The sequence below is a fragment of the Apis florea genome, unplaced genomic scaffold (assembly GCF_048593485.1).
Source record: "Apis florea isolate Af1SG1 unplaced genomic scaffold, ASM4859348v1 contig_2411_pilon, whole genome shotgun sequence".
Lineage (NCBI taxonomy): Eukaryota > Metazoa > Arthropoda > Insecta > Hymenoptera > Apidae > Apis > Apis florea.
Window position 1 is genome coordinate 1,799,492 of NW_028256580.1, and position 23,240 is coordinate 1,822,731.

The 23,240-nt window shown below is 36.5% G+C and overlaps 1 protein-coding gene and 1 long non-coding RNA gene across 23 annotated transcripts in view; one reads left to right on the forward strand and one right to left on the reverse strand.

Annotated features, from left to right (window-relative positions):
- On the forward strand, window positions 1-20,838 carry LOC105734910 (uncharacterized). 20 transcript variants are annotated; one of them, XR_015291289.1, is made up of 18 exons: window positions 1-674; window positions 1,332-1,586; window positions 1,683-3,731; window positions 5,569-5,723; window positions 5,790-5,817; window positions 6,091-6,205; window positions 6,438-6,545; window positions 6,619-7,577; window positions 7,885-8,114; window positions 8,379-9,059; window positions 9,150-11,892; window positions 12,135-12,293; window positions 12,404-13,006; window positions 13,122-13,665; window positions 13,801-14,320; window positions 14,602-14,798; window positions 15,191-16,820; window positions 16,989-20,838. It is a non-coding gene; the product is annotated as an uncharacterized LOC105734910 (long non-coding RNA). The 20 variants fall into 20 exon arrangements; XR_015291271.1 differs by having other exon boundaries at window positions 9,150-11,108; window positions 11,416-11,892; window positions 15,191-20,838; XR_015291273.1 differs by having other exon boundaries at window positions 9,150-10,275; window positions 10,509-11,892; window positions 15,191-20,838.
- RfC3 (replication factor C subunit RfC3) overlaps window positions 19,957-23,240 on the reverse strand; it is an 8,701-nt gene continuing 5,417 nt past the window's right edge. For all 3 annotated transcript variants that reach the window (XR_015291268.1, XR_015291267.1, XR_015291269.1), the window contains 2 exons: window positions 20,257-23,222; window positions 19,957-20,174 (listed from right to left, as the gene is read on the reverse strand). The gene's annotated coding sequence lies outside the window, so the exon portion shown is untranslated. The remainder of the gene's footprint in view (window positions 20,175-20,256; window positions 23,223-23,240) is intronic.

Genomic DNA, 23,240 nt, shown 5'->3' on the forward strand with positions numbered 1-23,240 from the left:
AATGGACTCGCCAGGTTGTGGCTATACTATGTATTGCACGTTCAACCAGATAGAATGCATAGTACACGCATGCCCTCAAGCTACGTGTCTCTTTTACCGACTGAAGTCAATACTTCTCGTTATTTTACAGAAGAAGGGAATGTGTAATTTTAGCTAACTGCACATGAATATTAGAAACTGGATTCGCGAATACCGTGGATCAATAATACTTATTTTGGATTTCAGTGATGCAGATAATTGAAACGAGAACGACGACCTGTCGTTAACCAGAGATCGTTGCCCGATAATTTTAAATTTTCATTTATTTGAGGAACAATCATTAATGCAATATTATAGAAGATAGAAAATAGAAGAGTAAAAAAGAACAAGAGATAATGAAAATGATGGAATACGAAGGGTTTTCAGTTTCATCTCTGATAAGATTTTCAACAATTTAACTATGGAAAAATTCGAATCGCTTTGAATATATTGTCTAGATTGGAGAATGTTTGAGAATCTTGAAAAAAAATCTTGAAACATTGGTGCTCCTTAAACGTCTTGAGAACAACTGAAATATGCAGCAGGTGAGCTCAGACAAGAGGAACGGGGAACGAAGCATAGACAGAGATGGACTGATAAGAGATTTAGAAGGGGCAGAATAAGAGGCGAAAAAGAAGGAGAACAGTTAGAAGGAGGCAAGCAAGCAGCAGTTGATTAACTTTTCACTTGGCGTTATTACTTTGAAACAGCCATACGATTCACGTCCATTGCTTTTAAAAAGTTGCGTTTCAAATATCATTCGATCAATACACGGCCAACTTCACTCGGTTGATTTATCGTTAACAATATTATATTTTCAACTTCCTCGTATTTTTCGCTGAATCCACCGCGCACATTTTATGTCACGAATATTTTTTCCCTGTTTCAAGTGGAGATTTGTGTATCTCGTACACATTTATTTTTACGTTCTGCTAATTTTTGAGCTCGGATTATTCTATTAACTATCCTGCTACATTTTCCTGCTGCACTCAAAATTATCCTATCAAAAAAATATCGTGCGTTTATGAACGTACATACAAACTATCGTAGATCCGAGTTTTTATTTTACAACTCTCAAAACAATTAAGAAATGTTATATATATTCTATATAAAAAAATTGCACAATAAAAAATACACAGGCGAATTAATTTTCACGATCAACGTAGTGAACTTGAATTTATACAATATTTATATAAAATCTGTTTGATATTTCAAATGAAACTTGAAATAAAAATTATAAATTAAATTATATACTACATACTGAATTCATAAATTAAATATATTATTTTGCTATTCATTCTTTTTATTTTTAGATAACGTAAAAGATGAAAATAATCGAAAGAGAGAAAAAGAATGTGGAAGACATAGAGAAAGAAATAAAATTGTTATATTACATGTATCCATCTCAATGAATGCAAACGAGAGAATTCAGAAACACGAAATAATCTCCTATTTTATGAATCCGACAGAATGCCCGCTTGCGCATACACGCAGATACATAGTACATGGTTGCTGAAGTTAACCAAGAGCTTGTAGGCGAACAAAAGCTCGTTGTTATACGAGAGAAGGTAACTGTTCGATTTGGCTAGCAACATCAAATTTCTGTTTGCGAAAATCTATAGCGATTTAACCGTCGAATCTTATCACAATACTCTTCATTACAGCTAAATATTGAAATATGAGATAATAGGCCAGATAATCCATAGTGAAGAATAATAAAATAATTAATTTTTCTCGAACAACTTCTTTCAACGAATGCACTTATCTATGGCGTAATGGTAATATGAATGGTGAGAAGAGGTAAGAGGAAATCAAGTGACACCTGGAATCATTTTTAAGCGGTCTAATTCTTTCACATTTTCTTTTCGAGCGAATAATGATTTGTAGCACCGTAAATTTTTCAAGTGAAGAATTTCATACAAAGAGAAGCACATGAATAAGATAGAATAAAAGAGGATAGTATGGAGATAAAGAAAGAAAAATAAAAATTAAAACAAGAATAAAAACAAAACGGGAAAGAGAAACAAGAGGATGTACAAAAATGTAGAACAAAAACTGAAGGACATCGAAATGAAAATAAAAAAAATATAGTCATGTCTAGATAAATGATTAGATAAGTTTAAATGGACGGATAGATCGACGGATAGATAGAATGATAAACAACTTGATAATCTTTTATTTTAGTAACAAAGATTAAAAGTATATAAAAATAGAAACAGAAAATGGAAAAAAGAAGGGGACGAAGTAGAGAATAGAAGCAAGAGAATGAAGAAGAAATTGTCGAGAGCAGTACTGCTAATATCCTGGGGGTGGTCATGGGATAGGGTGCACCTGCGCGTATGACAGATACGCCCCTGGCATAAAGGCGACATTTAGGTCACCGGCTTTTACCGCGGCAGACTGCACATGTAGACAAGTCTTACTAGTGATCGTTTTCACTACTAGCATCAACTCTTTTCTACAAAAAAATTCCTCTTATTAAAACCATTTACGATGATTATTCATTAATAACAGAAAGATTTTTTCAATTATCCTTAAACTATTATGTTTAAATTTCATATCTATCTCTCATGAAAAACAAAAATAATATGTTTATATATAATGAAATTTATTCCAATTACATTTTGATAAACATATCTGTATAGTTACATAAATAGAACAATAGTATCAAACGCATATATAATAAGAAATTATATCGTCAATCAGTTATTGTCTAACTCTAATATATTTATATCAAACCATATGACGTTTATGTATTCATAATGCAGGACACTTTAAGCAAATGTGAAAAGAAAATTTTCTTTGTTTCTCTTTCTCTTACTCTCATCAAAATATAGGTTAACCATTATATATATATATATGTATTTATCCATTCGATACGTACGCCAATTATTATTGCACTTTACTGCGGAATAAATTACAGAAAAATAAATTGCACAAAGATCATTCAATAACTTTGATTATTTTCTGTTTCTTTTTTCTTTATTGACAGTTTTTATTATTAAATTTGAATAATACTTGACAAAAATAATTTTACTAGACAAGATATGCAACACAAATAGATCAATGATATAGATTTAAAATATTTAATATAATTTTTTTTTATTAAATATTATAACATCTTAAATTAAGCAAATTAAGATGATAAGGAAATTTATTTTTTATCATTAATATCATAAAAATACATAATTTTTTTCTATATAATGTTCTTATGTTCTTTTAATTGAAATATTCTTTGTCTTTATTAAATATATTTTTAATTTTTGTTTTAAACGTCTACTTGCGTCTTCCAATAAAATAAATATTTCATTAAAGTAATTCTATGATAGTTTTCAGCATCACAACTTAAGTAAATGTATTTCGTTTATAATAAATATGTTATTAAACAAGTTGATTCATTTTCATTCTCAAACAAAAATAAATCTTATATTTACACAATTCGATAAAATTTTATCTAACAATTTGCACTTCTTTGATACTATGACGACTATTCTGTCATCTGGCGACAAGTTTATCAAGCGACAATAATTTGACAATAGTAGAACGTACACCGAGACATGGTACAGAATGTAACAGAAGGAAAATTATCGTCCTGACGCCAATTCCGATCCTGACAAAGCTTTGTTGGCGACGTCAGTATATTCGGGCATCTGTAAGCTTAAGACACTTCCGGGACAAGGGTAACGACTGTTCCCGTATCTATACGACACTAGGTAAATGTTCGTTGTACGAATTGCCGCCTCAAGAATGGAATTCGTCAAATCAACATAACCTCTTTTTCTTGGACGAAGTGACAAAATATATTGTCAATTCCTTCTTTTAAAATGTTCCACAATATGGCTAAACAGAATTATCCTTTTTGTAAAAACTTTATAGTATGAAGAAAAATCTGACGTTTTAATCATAGAAGATCGTCTTCCAGAATCATATTTGAAATATTTTAATAAACAATAAAAAGCGAATAATCAATCGATAATAAGATAAGTATATAACAATTTCCAAGATAAATTATTGTTGAATATTCAATTGTTCTATAGCTAGAAGCATCTTTGATAAAGCATCGATAAAATGTTGTGCTAGATTTTTCATTGATTCTTTATGCATAAAGAAATCATAAGATTTTTAGTTATAATTAATCAAAATAAATATTCATTCTCTTACTTTCTTTCTATTTTTTATTTTCCTTTTTTATTTTAATCTCTTTTAAACGTATTAATAAAATAGGAATAAATATTTCTGGATGTCGCGAAAGTCTCAACAGTTCAGTTTGATTATGATCGATTACGATCGCATACAAATCATTCTCGTGGGAATCGTTTTATATCTCGCTCTCTCGAAGAACTGCTGCTGATATTTGAATAAAAAATTAATGCGGAAGTCAATGATAAACATCGATTCAGAAAACAGTTATAAACTTTATATTATATTACTCAATCAATTTTTCATTGTAATTATCTATAATCATCAACAAATTAACAGTCGAACATATTGTTATCTGTTCTTCTATTCAACTTGAACGCCATTTTGAACGCCAAAAATAACTATATCGTTGGTTTTTTTCAATTTGTTGTAAATTGAAAAAAAAGATAAAATTGTCTGGGAAATATGAGTAGAGGAGATGGAAAAAGAGAAGGAAAAAGAACAGAATTATCCAATTTTTGTCAATATCCTCGTCTGATATTATTCACAGAACTCTGAAAAGATGAACCGAATCAACAATGATAAATTTGAAGCGTAACGCGAATAGACAAAAACCGAATGGAAACAAAAGCGCGCAAATGCGAGAGGAAAAAAAAATCACGATTCTTCTCCATCGATTTCGGAACATTTAATTCAGAGATGCAGTCGGAAAGAGTGAGGAGGAAGGTTATTCATGGGAGCGAGCGAATTAATGCGAAAATTTAATGCAGCTGTCACGTGTCCAGTCCGTTACTAAATCTACGTATAACGTCATTAAATCGGCGAAATCGGCGCTGCCATGACTCTAACACGCGTTTTGTTTCACCCCGTCCACACAGGCCGTATTGTAACGTGTGACCCGTTTTGCACTCACTAATTGTAATAATTTTCTGACTCCCGAGTGTGCCATAAAAGCGTCGAAAGGACGCGGACAACCGTTCGAATTACGAGGTTATATAGGTTTGGTATACAGGATCGATCATCCAATTGAAAGGTTTATAAAAAAAAAAAAAGAAAAATATGAAATACAAACAATTTGACGAATATATGTACTTACGTATTCTATGGTGTCGAACAGGTTGTGAATCTGCATGTCAACAATCGACATATAACCTCAAAAGAGAACAATTTTTTTTTTTTATACCGTTAACTATTTGCACTATTGGCACAATGATGAATCAATATCTCTCATTCTTTTTTTTTTTGTCAAACTTTTGTTGAACTTTATTTATTTAAACGAAAAAAATTTTGTCTTTGGCAAATAGAAATTATTATTGAAAGCAATCTTATTAAAAGAAAAAATTCATTTGAACTAATGAAACGATTATTTTTCATTCATTATATTATTAGAAATTTGTTTTTTTTTTTTAGACGAAAAATATGAATTTGCACCGATAGCTCAAAAACTTACTGCGAACTTTTCCATAAATTACACAGAGGAGATATACTAAAAAGCATATAACAAATATACTCTCTGCGATACCCAGAATCTGGAGAATACAAGTATTATAATTTTATGAAGATTGGTAATTCGCTCGACCTGGCAGAATTTGAAAATTTAATTAAATTTAATTAAAAATTCTTGTTTCTAGGAATTTTACGTGTTGCCCTTTAACACAAGTAAGTACTACTATCTAGATACTTACTTACCTTGGATAAAACGAGCACGAATTTGATTATTTCAAAACTTAAAACCAGCCATTATCTCATCTGATTTCGAAACAGAATTAAAAACTTCTTTTCTTTCTATCGTATTAATTATGATTAATTCAAACTTGATAATTAAGATGTTATTGTAACAAAACGTGACATCTTGGCTTTTGGTATTGCTAATTAAAAACACGTGAGAAGTGGGAAGTGGTGATTTTAAAAACGTGTAATTTTCTTTTTCAGCAAAGTAGAAGGGCGCTAATTTCCGATCACGTGGTCGAACAATTCTCCCGAAGAATATTTTCGACCGGTCCTGATGGGAGAAAGTCTGTTCCATTGTTGGAACAGAATTTTAAAGGTATAATGGAATCTATCGGTAGCTCGTTATTATCTCACCGAGGCGAAATTCAATCGAGCCACCCCTTCATCTCTTGGTTCTCCCCTCTATGCTCGAACTATGACTTCGTCAATATTCTGACTAATCTTCTTCGATGGTTCGCCAATTAAGCGAGAGAAAATATATAATTCCATATGGAACGGAAAACCACAAACTCGTTGGTAATTTACTACTTTTCTTATTTACTATACAGAGTTCGGAAGATGATATGGGAAGAGCGATGGAGAAAATTGGTTGATCTCCGACATAGAACACCAACCACCAGCCGAGAAATTAGATTAACAGATTAGCGAACGCTGTGGTTTGATATATGATCTCTCTCTCTCTCTCTCTCTCTCTCGTCATTTTATTTTTACATTCCAATTCCATTCCAGTTTCCTCGCTCGAAATTGTAATTGTAATAATTCTACGCGCGGATGCGTAATACTCTCGAGGACCAACGCGTTCGAGTCGCGTAATTAAATTTGTGTTAAACAATTTAATTGCGTAAAATTGGTGCACGACTCGAGAGGATAGGATGATTGGGAAAAGAATCGCAACTAATTGCGAATTGACTATAGCGAAGAAACAACGGAAGGATGTATAAACTGTGTACAACAACAATCTCAAGGGGGAAAGATAATTCTCGATATAATAAACTCATATGATCTTTTATTAAATTTTTCATATATAATTTATTAATTTATTAATTTTTCATTTCAATTAATCGCTAATTTAAATTTTAGGCGGCAAGGGGAGGACCTGTTCATCGATCAGCCTATCGTTACTTTTCAAAACCAAAACTTTCGACGATTTATTACGATCGATCAAGCCTTGGAAATCTTCGAGGAATCATCTAGCTACCACTGGAAAGTCGTCTGAAAAATGTATCCCCTCTCCTCGATACAGTCCATATGCAAACGACGATGCAGAATCTGTTCTATCCAAACAGCTGCACTCATTGAAACTATATACACCCAATGTATGTATGCATACATACAGAATCCCAGAGGTGCACGGGAATCGGTTTACCCCGGCCGACTCTCTTATTCCGAGAAGGGAAAGGCAAAACACCGTGAGAGGATACATATGTTCGGCGCAAGCGGCCGGTAATCGATCATGGAAATCCCGTAAAAAGTGCCAGGGATGTCTGGCCCATCGGTCTCCGAGTGTCAAACGAGAATTAATAGCTCGCCAGAGTAATGTACAATGTGTACTAGAAGACCGGTTGGTATGACGATGAATAAAGATGAGTCCGATGGACGAATCGATGTTGAAGAAACAAAGAAGAGGAAAAATGGAGGGATATAAGGGAGAAGAAAGACGAGAGGAACAGGCGGCATAGGAGGAATAGGTGGGTGGAAATACGTTGGCCGAAAAAGAGTAGAAAAAGGAATTAATAATCGGGGCGGGTCACACGATGGTTGTGGCCGTGTGAGGAGGGGATGGAAAATTTAACCTGACCTTTTTGAAATTCTAATTTCGTTGAAAGCACTTCGAAGCAAGTGCGGATTTTCATTTTTCCCCCTCCCCTCCTCCTTTGCGGTCTTTTCCTTCTCTTTTTGCACCCTGTTTCCTCCTCCTCCTCCTCCTTTCTTTTTTCTTCTTTTTTTATTCCCCATTTAGTCCCCCTTTTTTCTCTCGCTCTCTGTGTTTTGCAGATCGTAGTAATAGACGCGAAAGACGGAAATAAACGCTTTGACGAGCGGTAGCGGCTCGTCTCCCTCTGTTAAAAAGATTAATGAGGAGAGATCGTTTCCGGGCGGACTTCAATTTTATTAAAGGAGGTTCAAAGGGAATCCTTCGCGATACAGTGTATCCCTTCGTCCTTCCCCCGCCAGCAGATTTAAAGTGGAACGGAGATGGAAAAGAAGGAGAGGGAATCGGCACGGTAAAGAAAATCCCCGGTATTGTGCAAAAAATGCAACGTAGACAATGCGTAGACAGAATCAATGCATGTGATATATTATGTTCGTTGGAAATGAAAATTCTTACCGTAATTCTAATAATATCGATAACAATCAAAAATATTGGAGCAGCTGTTAAGCTTTTTCATTTTTCATATATCGATATTAAGAAAATATACATTATATTATTAATATTTATTATCACAACGATGATAGTAAAAATAATGAATTTTTATCATGTTATACAGGAAATCAATTTCATTGGATTCTCATGAAACTGGATTGCAAGGAAAACTGCTGTACAGTCGAGAACAACAGGCAAGGAAATTTCGGAATATATGAAACACACTGAGAGAAAAACCTTCTCGACGATGAAAAATTAATAAATAACGAGAAATCACAAATAGTGGTTCACGACAATGTCGATCGAAGCTCGACGCTTCCTCTCCACGAATCGTCTCCATTTTGAGGCATCGTGAAGCACGCCAATCGGTGGAGAAACTTAAGGATAGACTCCCCCCTCGATACAGAGAAAGAGCGATAAATGTGCCTGTGGCGGTGGAGCGTGAAGTTCCTAACAATTCCCATTTTATGCTCTCCAGATTCCGCTATGTCGCCGTTTCTTTCCCGCCCAGACACCCTGTATACGTAATTCCCGTAGCCGCGATAGCTCCTTTGTCCCTATTCGCGTATCCTGGCTACAAAGCGGGCTACCTTTCGCTTTGATCGTGACGTATCCTGCAGTTCGGCAACTTCTCCAGCCTTCGTCTTCCTCCTCTTCCCTTCTTTTCTTTTTTGCCAACTGGAAGGTTGCTTTGGATGAGTTTTAGTTTTCTGTTGATAATGCCTTCCAAGCGAGTATTTTTTCATCGAGTATTTTATACATATTACTATGGAGATAAAAGATATATAGGTTTTAGTCAGATATGGTATGAATGATTTAAAAAAAAATTATTAGATTATTGGAAATAATAAAGAGAGAAATAATTTTAATATAAATTTAATTATTCGATTTTCAGAAGACATTTTTATCGACAAAGAAGCAAGATACAGCAAGAAATGCGAGAAACGTCTGGATGAGATCAGAATTAATATACCTGATCCTGTTTGGAAAACTTTCTAGTCCTTTTTAAGAACATCCGAGCATCCGGTGATTGGAAGGGCGCGCGATCCTCAACATCCGCAACGATGCATCCGGTTTCGTGTCTATTATACAAAGCTGTCTCGAAAACTTGAGGAGAAAAAAAATGTAAAAAGAATAGAGAAAAGAAAGAAAGAAAAGAAAGAGGGAGGGGAAAAGGGAACACAAAGTTTCCATCACGCAAGTCTACTCGCTTGCTCACTCGCTCATTCGCACGCCTCTGCGAAAAGATTTACGCCTGGTCGTCTGTAATTTAATAGAGGATACTTTGCCGGAGTTCCTTCGAGAGTTACCTGTTCTGTTCGCGCGGCCCGCGGAACGTGAGTTGACTTTGTGTCTCGGCATATCGCAGGGAAAGAAAAATAAAAAAAAAAAAAAAAAAATATGGAAAAGGAGAAAGCGGACAAGAAGGGAAAGAGAAGCCAGATTGCGCACCCAGATCGTGGTGTCGTTATTCACCGAACCGGCTCGAATATCTAATTACGATGAAAGAGGTTGTCCACGTAGCGGAGTCCCAATGAAAAATTCAATATGAAACTGTAATCGGGAGCTCCGTCTTTCTCCACGGATTAGTATCGGCGGCCTGGCCGCCTTCTCCGCTTCCAATGTCCGTGATTTATGACCGGGCCACATGTAACGCGCATCGGCTGAATAATTTTCTCTGCCAGCTCGATGTACGATACTTTCCCATTCTCATCGATCTCTAAGTGTCAAACTGGTATTAAAATCGGCCGAGTGTTGTACGATATCTTATCGAGTTCTCGTCGTTGAAGACGACCTGCCTTCAAGCCCCTTCTACTTTTGGGCGAATCAAACAGAGTTCACAGAAATGGGAGTAAATGGACTGACAAAAAAGCCAATCGATTGCTTGGCATTCTGATATTTATTCAACTTGATTTCGGGGCGAACGTGGTTCAGGTGATATTTTATCTGGAGTGAAAAAGAGAAGAAAGAAAGAAAACTTAAGAGAGATATTTTTGTGTTGAGACAGTTATGGAGAATAGGTTTGAATCAGAACTGTTGCTTCTAGACTGAATAGTTTATAATTTTAACTACATATAGAATAAGAGAAAGAAAAATGTTGTTGAAGAGTGATTGGAAGAAATAATGGTCGAGATAGTATCAATAGTATTAATAGATTTGATAATGATATTAAAAAAAAATTATAAGAAAGTTATAAGAAATGATTTTCAACAGAAGTGTAAAGCCATTAACCTAATGACATTCTTAATTGCAGATTCGACAAGAATTTCTAGTTTAAGACTGTGGTGCTTTCTATAAGAAATTTCAAAGGAAAAGCGACAAAAACAAGGCCTCGATCAAATCCCGCATCTAGTCCTGGCAAGTTTCTTTCCGCGCGCTAATGATCCCCAAATCTTCACAAAAGACTCGGATCGCAATCTCGTTTCCTTTTAGAATACCTGTTTATCTTGTAGCAATATCGAACCAGAGACGAGAAAGATTAGACATGCCTTGTTATGAGGTGAGATAGGGAATTCAAATCTTCCCTTTCGAGGTGAACTTCGTTAGCATAACAACGATCTGCAAGGAACACGTGGAACGTGAGACGTTCAACAAAATGCGAAAAAAAAACGAAGAGACAAGCTTCCTCGGGAGACGAAGCTTGTGCAGGCGCAATGATAATGTCGAGGAATTTTCACGTCGCGGCTCTTAATAAAACTTACGAAACGCACGAAATGTAATAAACGAGCGACGTGTATAGGTGATACACGCGGCCAAGCGACTGACCCACTTTTTCTCAAGATGTATGAATATTAGTTTAACGAACTTGTCGCAACGAAGATATAACTGCCACTCTTTCCTTCTTGCTTTTTCCGTAGGTGTAGATAGTATTGCGTTTCATGTACTCGCATTGCACGAATTTTTTTTCACATTAAACGAGTCGTCTTCAACTCGGGTGGTAATCAGCCATCTTCTTATTTTCACAAACGTTTTGCATTTTAAGCACGATGTCGTGTAGAGATTTATCATCATTCTTAATTTAATATCTTTCATGTGATATTTCACGAATATCTTGACATAAAATTGTAAAATCTATTTGTTAAGCATATATCTGTAACATATATATATATGATTTATCACTTGTCAATTTACTACTAATATCATTTGTTGGTAATTTATAGCATAAGATGCCCCTAGATGTCAGTTTGATCGTAATTCTCTAGTAGGGAGAAAGCAAGCAGATTAAAGCCGGTCAGAGTAATAATTCGTGCGGAGAACATCGGAAACGGTTGGAACGTCTGAATCGCATATCCGGCCGAAATGGCCGGATACGAATCGAGTGTCAGCTTTGGGAATTCAGCCGGTCGATCGGTCGATTATACACGCCGTAATAGAGCGTCACGCAACTATGAGAATCCGTTGTGTACTGGTTGGCTTCGAGCTACCTCGAGATGTGTCGAAACAGAAGCTTCCACGCCACGCGCCACGCTTCAGGATTTGTAAGTGGACACGTGTATGCAGTTACCCTTTGGCACCGTGCTCTCGACGTGGAATTAACAACACGACGTCATTAGACCGGATGGAATAACTAATGAAAGACCCTTGAACGGGGATGAAGATTGATTTTCAAAAATACAAAGAGCATTTGATCTTTTTTCGTAAGTGTCTAGTTTATATAAAGACAAGTGATCTTTCTAAATTGAATTAAAGAATTAAAACTTTTGATAAATTATATCTAATATCTTTTTCCATGCATCGAATAAGTTACTTTTGTATCGATAGATTGAAAATTGTCACTTTATAAATGTTGAAACATCTCTTGACGTAATAATCCTGGCTGATCAATGATTGACAACTAACAATAAGTGGATGCCAATTGAATTCTCTTTTTTAAACACAGAAGTCCTATTGATGAAATGGTTGTGACAGCCCAGTCGATCATCGATACTGCCTTTTCCACGTATCATCAATTATCATTGGTTAAAACAGATTCTAATAACAAGCAAGAATATTCAATCGGAAAAATCACAGTTACTTCAGAACAGAAAACGATCGCAGGGTAATCAGAATCATCTACGTTTAATTGTAAAATGGTTTTACAATCGGATCCTTATAATCGATTAGTAATGATCGGGTTAACGCTTTTCAATTAAAACTTTCTGTCGACAGGGACGAACTCTGGATAAAAGCATCGATTCCATGCAAGAGACAATGTCTGAGAGAATTTCAACGTGGAATCAATCTGACGATTACATTTATTTCATATTTATCCAAAGATCAAATTGTGCGATAATACATCCACTTCATTGGAAGTTTACGAGAGAATAGACGTTATCTATCCTTGTGCAACGACACGAAGATTCACCAACAGCTGCGGCAATCGTCGGAAAAAGATACGGGAGTGTGCAATGTTTTAACTCGATTCAGAATTACCAGCTTGAACACGTGTACACGTGTATCCCCTTGTTGCGCGTTCACCGCGGCCATTAAAGCCGCAGCTTTAACTGACCCCGGCGGAGCTTTGCCGATATATTTTCCGTAGAGGCCGGTAAACGCTGTAGTAAGTTGCTCACAGATCTGTCGATCGACATTTTACTGAACAGTCTGGAACTCGCTCTACTTGAAATTGGTCTCTTGCACTCAGATTATATTTATAGACTTTGTTATTTCTATTAATGGCAGATTAAAAATTTCTTTGAAAATTTTTGAGAATTCATACTATTTAAAAACATATCAAGATATTATATTATATTCACATAGTAAATATAAATGGTAATTATTCTATATATTTTATAATATCATTTTTAAAAAAATCTTTTGAATGATATCATCCATATTTCTTTTCCTCAATAAAGAATATTACTCTATTCTTAATCAATGTTTACAGCCTATAAATAACAAGAAGATAGAGAAAGATATTTTTCCTGGTATTCAAGCGCCAAATCGTCCCATTATTCAAATCAGAAGACAATCAATCATCTAATCAACGATTCAAACTCTAATTATCAAGACTCTCTCAAAGTTCCTACTTCAAGATTGGAAACCGTGGAATTCCATTAAAGTACAGGTTCTCCCCATCGAGGGTGAACTGCAAGAAAATGCAGACAGAGTAACTCAACTCGGTTCCACGACCAGATCGAACAAAACGTTATTCGCGATACATGAAGGGAACTCGATATCCCTTTTTTTCAGTAGAACTGGGAGCATGCACACCCTGATGACTGATCGTGGGAGCTCTTATTAAAGCGATTCACGCTGTAATTCTTCGCAATCCACGTTTCAAAAGGCGATGAGCTATAACGTTTTCATTAGCCCTAGCTCGCTACGCGTAATCCCAGTGCACTGGTTGCCTTTTCGAGTCGTTTCATTCCAAGCGTGTATACCTCCCCGGTTCATGGCCAATGAGAATGCGATCCGGCTTCTACTTCAAGGTATTCTCTGCTCTTCTCTGTTTCCGCCGGAGGCCGCCGACTCGATTAATCGTCGATGGAGGCTAACATGTAACAGAGTCAATCGCTTTGAGAGAAAAAGAAATTGTCTCTTCGTTTGTGCGTTTTGTGTTACAGGTTCTGGGTAATTTTAAAGTTTTCAAAGGTTTGGAAAAAAAAAAAATTTAATCTGCTCTTCTTGAACAGAGAAGAAAAGTTATCAGTGAAGAAAGAACATTAACACTTTTCTCTTTTAAACTTGAAATTCTTTTGATTTATAACAATTTGACAAGAAAAGTGTTTCAAAAGAAGGAGAATAATTATCAATAACGAATGAAATAGCTTTCTCGTCGTGAAACTTGTAAAGCCAAGTATTTCGGTAGCATGGTTGTAGAATCGGTGCGTCGGATCTCTATGCACAATGAATGCTGGCACAAGGAGTTACCGCAATGATGCCATTTGCTGCCGGAAACGTTGACCAGGGTATCGTAAAGAAGTTCAGAGAAGCCTCGAAAATGCTCACTGGAAGACGACTTCTTTCCTTTGCGTGGCTGAAAGAAATTGAATTTACCGTTTCGCGAGAACCACCAAGATCTAGCAACGTTCGAATCTCGTGGCCATCTTGGACCCATCTTAGAGAAGCCATTAAAGAGAAACGGTTAATAGGATCATAATAAAAATTAATAAATCTATTTTAATGTTTAATTACGATTCGTCATACTTATATTTTTACTTTAAATATTACTTGTTACAAACAAATTTAACAAAGCACACAAGATTTATAAAACAAAAATGTCACGTTAAGTATAGTTAATTCTTTACAAAATTACATTTTAAAAAGAAAAAAAGTACATTATATAACTATAATTGAATTTCATAGATCATTCTCTATAATCATTATCTATAAAAAAAAAAGTAATATAAATTTTCTCTTCTTAGAAATAGGCCACGTGGCAAACGAATCCCTGATGGAATGTTAAAGTTCGACGTCCATGAAAGGAAACCATTTCTCAACCAACTCTTCGAACGGTAACGATAGTAGAAGAAAAGAAGGGGCATGAAGGAAGTTTCGCAGAAACGTAATAACTCTGGCAAAGATTAGACGGATAAGGGGGAACCGTCAAGACGTCTACTTCGTAAGATAAGATTCGGCAGAGACGCTTTGAAGCCTTTCGTATCGATAATGTAACTTTGACCGACCAGTCGTGTAACATTAAATCGCTCAATTATCAGGTCCAAGTATAAACCGTGCAATGACTCGTGCACTTGGCAAAAAGAAAATGGAAAAAATCGACTGATACGGTGTCCTAATAAAGTGATCTTTTTTTTTATTGATCCTTTTTTCGATTAATAAATTTCTAAATTATTTCAAAGAAATCACTAATATATAATTATCATAGAATTTTTTATATCGTGTACAGAAAGTATCAGAATATAGAGAACCATTCGTTATCTTTACGAAATTAAAAAACATTTTTAATTTCTTCTTGTTGTAACTCGAATTCTAACTTCGGCATTTTCATTTCAGGAGGAATCTAATTAATCTTAATCAATAGAAGAATTTAATTCGTAAGAGTAAGTACGTCTATCGCTTAGAAATTAACGCTTCGTTCAATAAATGATCTGAAGGAGATAGAGGATCAAGGAGTGCGTCGTAAAGATTTATGGTTCATGAATCAACGTGAAGACACGAAACGTGGAATCCATCTTGGAAACTATTGGATGAAAGGAAGAATGCTTGCACATTGTCGACAGACACCAGGAACGAGAATCTGAACAAGATTAGGCTAGTTTCCAAGTCAACCGAAAGGACAGCCGTGCCACGCGACACTTTGCCGGCGACTGGTCCCTAATGATCGTTCGCATTTGTCGAATTTAATTCCGGATATTCGATTCCTAAATGCCTCGGGGCGAGACGAAAGCCAGCTGCCGGTCGAATCGATTCGAACATATCCCTGCTGGAGTTCAAGGGGTTGGATAGTTATCGGAAACGTGGCTAAAAACGATAGACTATAGAAGACGGGAATGAAATACTATCTTGACCCTGTTTACCAGCCAGTCGGCCTATAGATTCTTTGCTTATGAGTCGCTTGTTTAAACTGATATCTGATAACACAGTTTCCTTGATCGCAATCATATAGTATCTACCAGTATTACTCGATAATATTTCATCACTTGTCGCATGTAGATGTGGGTCGGTCAATTAATTAAATTGGATTTTTCTTTCTTAAAAAATATGATATAAATGAATTAAAAAAAAAAAAAAGAATGTCGTTATAGTCAATATAACTTACATTCTGCTGCTACTTTTATATACAAACAATTGTCGAATTGCATTTACAAAAATTTTTTACTATATGATTTATATTGTTTTTGTGAAATAATATTCTGCAAGATAACATTTATCTTATATAATGTTATTCGATAAATATTTGTAATATCATATTGGCAAATGAATCATTGCATACATTTAATGATTATTGATATGTAATGTACAATATATATTGATAAAACATATGATTACAGGGTGAAAAATAATTAACAAAAGCAATGCATAACGAATAGTAGAGATTGACAAGGCCAAGAAATAGTTAAAGGAATACTGGAAATGCTCGCGCCTTGCGACATTAATCCATTTTCAGATAACCATGCTCTCTGGTCGCTTAAACTGTTTCCTCTGTGTCAGACAAAACGACAAGACAATCGGATCTTTTACGAATTATGCACAATTATGTCACGGTCGTGGATATTAAAAATTTTTAAATTTTGAATATCATTTTCAAATTTTTATGTAAGCATAAAAACGTCTAATCGATAGAAATTGCGCATGAACGAACAATGCACTTTACGTTTAATAGCGTTGTTAAAAATTATGATTATGAATTGGAAAATGGCTTGAAAGTTTTGAAACTAGAGGAGAATCTTTATAGTTCAACGGGTTAGAACAAAGATATTGAGGTATTAAACTGGATAAGTATATATGATTATTATCTCTTCCTACATCATTTTAGTTAAGTTTAAAATATGTATTTTTGTTAGATATCAATCTAGATATCAAGTAATATTTTTAAAATGTACAATTTCACAGATCACAGTATTTCTGACAACTATACACATTGCAAATGCTGCTCTTACAAACAATAATTATAGAAAATCATGTAAGACAACATAAAAACTCGAATATTTATGAAATCTCATGATAGACTGAGAAATAATGTACACATCACATATTTTCAATTTTGAATATCATTTCACATTCAACCCATATACATTTCACGTGTTTACAAGTTGATTCAACAAAAGATTTCTTCCTTTTCATTTTACAGAATCTGCCTCGATCATTAACCGAAGATAATCACGATGGCGGACGCATAACTTGATCAATCCTCGACGATCTTGGCGATGTATTTTTTTTTTTCTCTCCTTATTTCTTTTCCTTATTTCTCTCTCCCTTTTTAGTTCGCAGTTGCGCAATCTTCCCCGTACTTTGAACGGTCTCGTTTTACCGTCTGCTCCGCTCCTTCGAGCAGATTTATTCTATTTATTCGCTCAACCTCGAGGGAAGTCGGCCGATTACGTCGAAATTCCTTCTCCAAAGCCCTCCGAATCGACCTCTTTCCAATCTTTCTCTCGCTCTTTCCTTTTTTCCCCTCTCCTCCCTCTCTTTTTCTCTCTTCTAGCCAAGCTTTCGAGTGTTTACTCGCGTGTTCGAGTTCTGTCAGTATCACACGCTCTCCGCCAAACAAATCGATCGTCTCCTATCGCCGCCTCTTTTCGCCGATTTTCGCCCGCCTTTCGACTCGACCGATCCCCCGGGACCACGAAGCTTTTGCGGGTGAGAAAGGCAAGACCAGCAAGATCAATTCGAAGCAATGAACGGTATATGCATCGTTTCCACGATACAACAATACACGTAACAAATGTTCTCTCACAAATATAATAAGCGTCCACCTGAAATATACAATCTAGATAAAACGACAAAGTTAAATTCTACTTACATGTCCAAGGATCAGCCACGTTGAACGACCGGCTTAGGTACGAAGTTCTCGTCGCCTGGTGCGAGGAGAATCGGCTTGGCAACCGATGGAGTCGCGCGTGTGAACGTCCCTCGACACACAACGTGCACGCTTATCCGGGCTTCACAGCCGCGTCTTCCCTTCTATTGCGACGTCGCACCTCCTCATCTCGCCATCACTTGTCCACGCAGAGATTCTTCCTCACTTTCCTTCACTAAAAATTCCATCTGTCGTATCTTCCTCCGAAAACACAAGATACGACTCTCCTCTCTTCAAAGTTGACCAACCGTTGAGTCAATTCGGAAAACGTCCATCAAGGAGGCCAGGGTGTCGCGTTCCTCGCGTTGTATATACGAGAGAGCCCCCTCTGCTTCGCCACCGAATCGCGAGCCTTCGTTCGCGAGAGAGAACAAGGTTCGAGGAGAAACAAGGAGAAAGAACGTCGAATGCCGCGGCCGAAAGGCAGGTCAGTGCGTTGCCAGAGGATGCGAGCTGCCACGCTGTGCTTCCAAAAATACGATATCCTTTTGCACGGGAAGCGACAGCAACCAATGACGCACACGCGATTCGTCAATGAAAAAAAAAAAAAAAACTAGACAAACCAAAAGACCCAAGATGTACCGGTTCACTCTCCTAGCACGATGAATGACGAGGGCACCGAGGAGAGGAGAGAGCGAAGCGAGCGGCCGACGAACGACCGTACGAACGAGGCGGCTGAAAGCACCGGAGAAAGAGTAGGAGTAGTGCGAAGAAGCAACGTCGAGGAGGGGTGTACCAAGCGGTGGATCCAAGGTGGGGGGAGCGATTTGGGTGGCGGGCAACGACTAGGGGTGGCTCTGAAGCCCGGTAGTTGTGCTCTCGCTCTTGCCTGCCCGCTTGCCTACCTGTCTGCCAGTCTGGTTTGCCTGCTTCAAGATTTGCTCGACTGTCTAGATGCTTGCTCGCCAAAACTAGCTCGCTTTTACTCGCCTCGCCTTCGCCGTTCCGCTTTCCATGCTCTTTCTCTGTCACGCTCACTCGCTCTCTCTCTCTCTCTCTCTCTCTGTGCTTTTCTCTCTTTGTCCGAGTGTGTCTCTTTGGTTGCGCAGGACCCGCCGCGCGACCCGGCCAAACCCAGAACCCGGCGTGTAGGTACCGCGGGCTCGCATTCGAGCTCCAGCCACCCCAGCTGCTCTATCCCCACCAGACTAGTCAATCCCCTCGGTCAGTGATGTGTCGAGCAAGCACCGGGCCATGTCGGAATATAAATTGGAGAATTTCTGTGTTGTCGCTGAACTAGAGAAATTATCTCGGTTCGGTTATATTTATAAATCATATGCATCCTTTCTTTCTTTCTTCTTCTTCTTTTTCTTCTTTTTCTTCTATAAACATTTGGATTGTTGGAAAATTGCAAAAATTTGTTATTATTTGTAAATGAATTGATTGATTGATTAATAAGAGCGATTGAAAGAGAAATTTTTAGAAATACGTTTTGTAAATTAATGTCACGTCGAAGTTGAGATTATAAATATATAGGATAGACGTGCGATAGAAAGAGGAATCGAGCGATGGATCTATAGGACCTTTAAAAACGGTGGAAACGATGTGAGGGGCGGAGGCGAATGGACGATTAACGATGAGCTGGCCGCGATAGGCTCGTATCGCAGAAGGGAATATTAGTAAAATTTTATTTCGTGCATTCGAAAACCGGCAATTACGCTCTTGGAAAGAAAAAAGAATAGTCGAGGCTACTCGAGGAGAAGACGTTGCTCGTCCTACTTTCCCTCCTCGCCACTTCTATGCTCCCCGTTACTTCTTGTTTCTCGCCGCCTGAACGCTTCCCCTCTCGAATAGCCTGCAATCAAATACGTGCGCGTAAATGGACCGTTTCCAGCCAAGCCGAGAATTTTAGGCCATTCGAGACGAGCGTTAGTAGAGATAATTAAAAGAAAACTAACAACACCATCGATATTTAAACGAGTTTGGCGAGCATCACCGACACGTATATCGAGTTGACAAGAGAGAAAGATGCTTAACTTAATTAAACAGAATAATCGTCCAGTCGAAGAGATAACAATTAACGATATCAAAACGACAATGATAAAGCGTAATTAAACGATTCAAGCGAGAATTATCGATTGCGACCTGAGGCAGTTCGCTTCCCTTGAATTAGTTAGACAACAAACCACAAAGCTGAGCCTCTCTCCGTCTCTCACTCTTTCCTTGCTGTCCTCCTCCTCTTCCTCCTCCTTCTCCTCTATCTGTGATGCTAAGTAATTGTCGTGTCGCAAACGAAATGTTACTTGCATAAATATCTCTTTATCAGAAATTGACTGATCCGATGAACAGGAAGAATTTAACTCGATAACACGAACGTAATCGTGTTATACGTTTGAAATATTACGATTAATTTTTTTTCTTGGAACGATGATGGACAAATTTAACGATATTTTTAGAGGTTAACTTCTAAGACAAGCATAATTCACGATCACTTGTTAAATCACTTTGAAGCTGATACTGTAAAAAAAAAGAAAAAATAATCAACGTTAAATTTCTACGATTAAAAAAAAAAAATCGACAATCGCATTTACATACATACAATATAGTTAACAAGGAAAACAGTGAATTCTGTATTTACACGCAGGCGAAAGATATCCTGTTGCACCTGTTTCATAATTTATCGTGGAGAATTAACGCGACGTCGGATTGTCATTTCATTCGTGACAATTCCGTGAGATTGTTCCGCCTCGAAGAGACCACATAATGATACTAAATTTCAGACGACGAGGCTAGCACTCGGAGCATGCCAGTGTTTTTGCCAGAAACGTCCATTTAAAGTATTCGCCAAGCGTGAGGCCGTACGAAGTCTAGACTGTCTTCTTAATTGCACCTCGATGATTCAAAATGTAAATCTTTTCTCAAGCTGGATAATCTTTTGTGTTTGAATTCCAATATTATTTTTTTTTTGTTCTGCTCCGATGAACGTCCATAAATGAAAAAAAATTTATCTATTACATTATAGGTTAAAACATCCAAATTCTAAATCGTAATTAAGAAATTGACAAGCGAATGTTTCATTTTTTTCTGTTTTTTTCATATTATTTTATATATATATTAAATTAAAAAATATTTTTTCGTATAAATTGAAAATAAAAATAGTAAAATGTTAAACAAAATTCAATACTCTGATTTGCTCGTCGGTCTTTAGCCGATTTGAAGTAGTCCTAGGCTCTTGAGTGCCGTCTTACGGCACTAACGACAACGCCAGCCCCCTCCAAACACTGATTCTACTCCCTTCTCGTGCTCCTCCCCTCTCCAGGTCAAGCTCCGCGATCAGCATCGAGCCGCACCACCGTATACCCATTTCAGCGTGCCGTGCTCACTCGATGAGTGTGGACGAAACGTTTACGCTTCCTTGAGAAGAATATCTATTATTTGTTTTTTTTTTTTCTTCAATGAATCTTTGTTTAGAAGGAATTTTCCGAATAATTTCTAAAACCCTAAAATATTTTACACTCTACTTCCATTGTTACAAAATTGAATTTCTCTTCAAAAAAAAGTTAATCATTCTTTCTTTCACTTCTTTCACTCTCTGCCTTCGTTTCTTCTGGTCTCTCGCTTTTTGTAAAATATTCAGTATAAAAAATTTCGAAATCTCGAATAGTTTGTAGAAATTTATGTTCAAATCCTTCCGTCCTTCCTTTATCCCAATTTTTAAAAAGAAATTTCTAAAATTAATAATAAAGCCAAAAAAAAAAATTTTTTTTCAAGTAACGAAACGAGTTAACGAAGACTAAAAATCTGATCACTTGTTATACCTCTTTATGATTAAAATCTCAGTATCATGTTTCCTTTACAAAAGTCTGGTTAGCTTCAATCTTGTGCAAACTACCTTGATTTTCTTCCTTCAGAAGCTTTTCACTTTCTTCTTTCTCTCTACTTCCTCTCAAACTCGAGATTCTGGTAAGAAAAAGAAGAAGAAAAAAAAGAAGAAGTCTGGAAACGAAGCAAACGGTTTTCCAATCAATCGAACTCCACGAACGAAACGTTCGTATACATAGTAGAAGATACGCGTGAAGATCCGTGCCGTGATAATTAGCCAGATATCGAAGTTTCTCTCAAGCTTTTGCGTAGCTCGGAAACAACTTAACTTTGGATGCGTCAATTTCGAAGATAAGCGAGCAAGATCTCTTTCTTTTTACAAAATAGACGATCAATTGTGACACAACGTTAAGTAAAATCATAAGTGACAAATAAAAAAAAAAAAAAAAAAATCGAGAGAATATTTTGGACGATGGACTATTAAATCATACTTTCTTCTGGCTATTAAAATTTACGAAAAAGCTATAAGCGAAAAAGAAATATTTTTCGACGGTTCGTCGCAGCTTTTTCTTTTCTGTGCATTAATTTTTAAGTATCACGGGATCGAGTCGAGCTGCTCCTAATGCAGAAAACGAATCGATAAACCGGTGGGAATCGGGCAAGAAATATTCGCGTGAAACACGCCATTTTAAACGTCGACTAAATTACCGAAGCGCGTGAGAAAACGAGGTGGCGTTTCTTTTTATCCTTTTTCTTACTTTCTTTCTTTCCTTTTTTTTTTTTACTTTGAGTACGACGTAGTTCGTTGCGAAACGAACTTAATGTTGACGTTGGAGAACTCCGTCCTTGCCACTACGAGCGATCTCAACGCTATTTTCAGCTCAACCCTGAATCTTAATGAGCGTTACAATCATGCTACCAGAGTAGGCAGAGCTTTGAGAATTCCGTTGGGATTCTTGGGAGATTTTAAGAATCTTTTCACGCACGATACACTGAATTTCGATACCGTAATTCGACCTATCCTGTAACACTTATCATTATATATCGGGATAAAATTTGTAGAGAATACAAAAGAGATATCATCTGGTATCGAGAGAAAAATTTTAATTAATTACGAACGAAAATAAAAAATACTTGCATTTTTTTAATTCCATGTATTCAAGATCGTGATCGACATTGTGGTTCGTTCTATATTTAAAATGCGGCAAAAGAAGATTTACTCTTCTCGCTGCCAACGGATCGATGTTGTAAGCAAATAGCGAATACTTCGTCAAAATTGTGCAACGTTTGTATTCATCCGGTGCGAACATTTATTGCGCGTTATCGGGTCCGGAACGAAGAAAAATGTCACCGACTTTACAGCGAATGAGATTTTTGAGTGACTCGCGCGTATTGTATCCGACTTCGAAGACTATACATCACTTAACGAGGAGCGAGTAGAGATCGTGAATGATGAAGATGCTCAAAAAAACTCTTGAATATCATGGAAAGAGAGATTCACACTCGATTGTCTATATCTCAATAATTAGAGCTGATTAAAGATTGAAATATGCTCGCGAAAAGAATCGTTTTGATCCATAGTCGATCGAAATAGTTTTGTATTTTTTTTTTTTTTTTTTATTTCCTCTTTTCTTTCCTTCCTTCCCTTCTATTCTTGTATCGACATTGATACAACAAAGAGTACACTTCTTTCTTTGTCGAGTGTCCAGACACTTATGTTGAAAGTTCTTGGAAAGTTGAAATCTGTGAAGTTAACGAGAG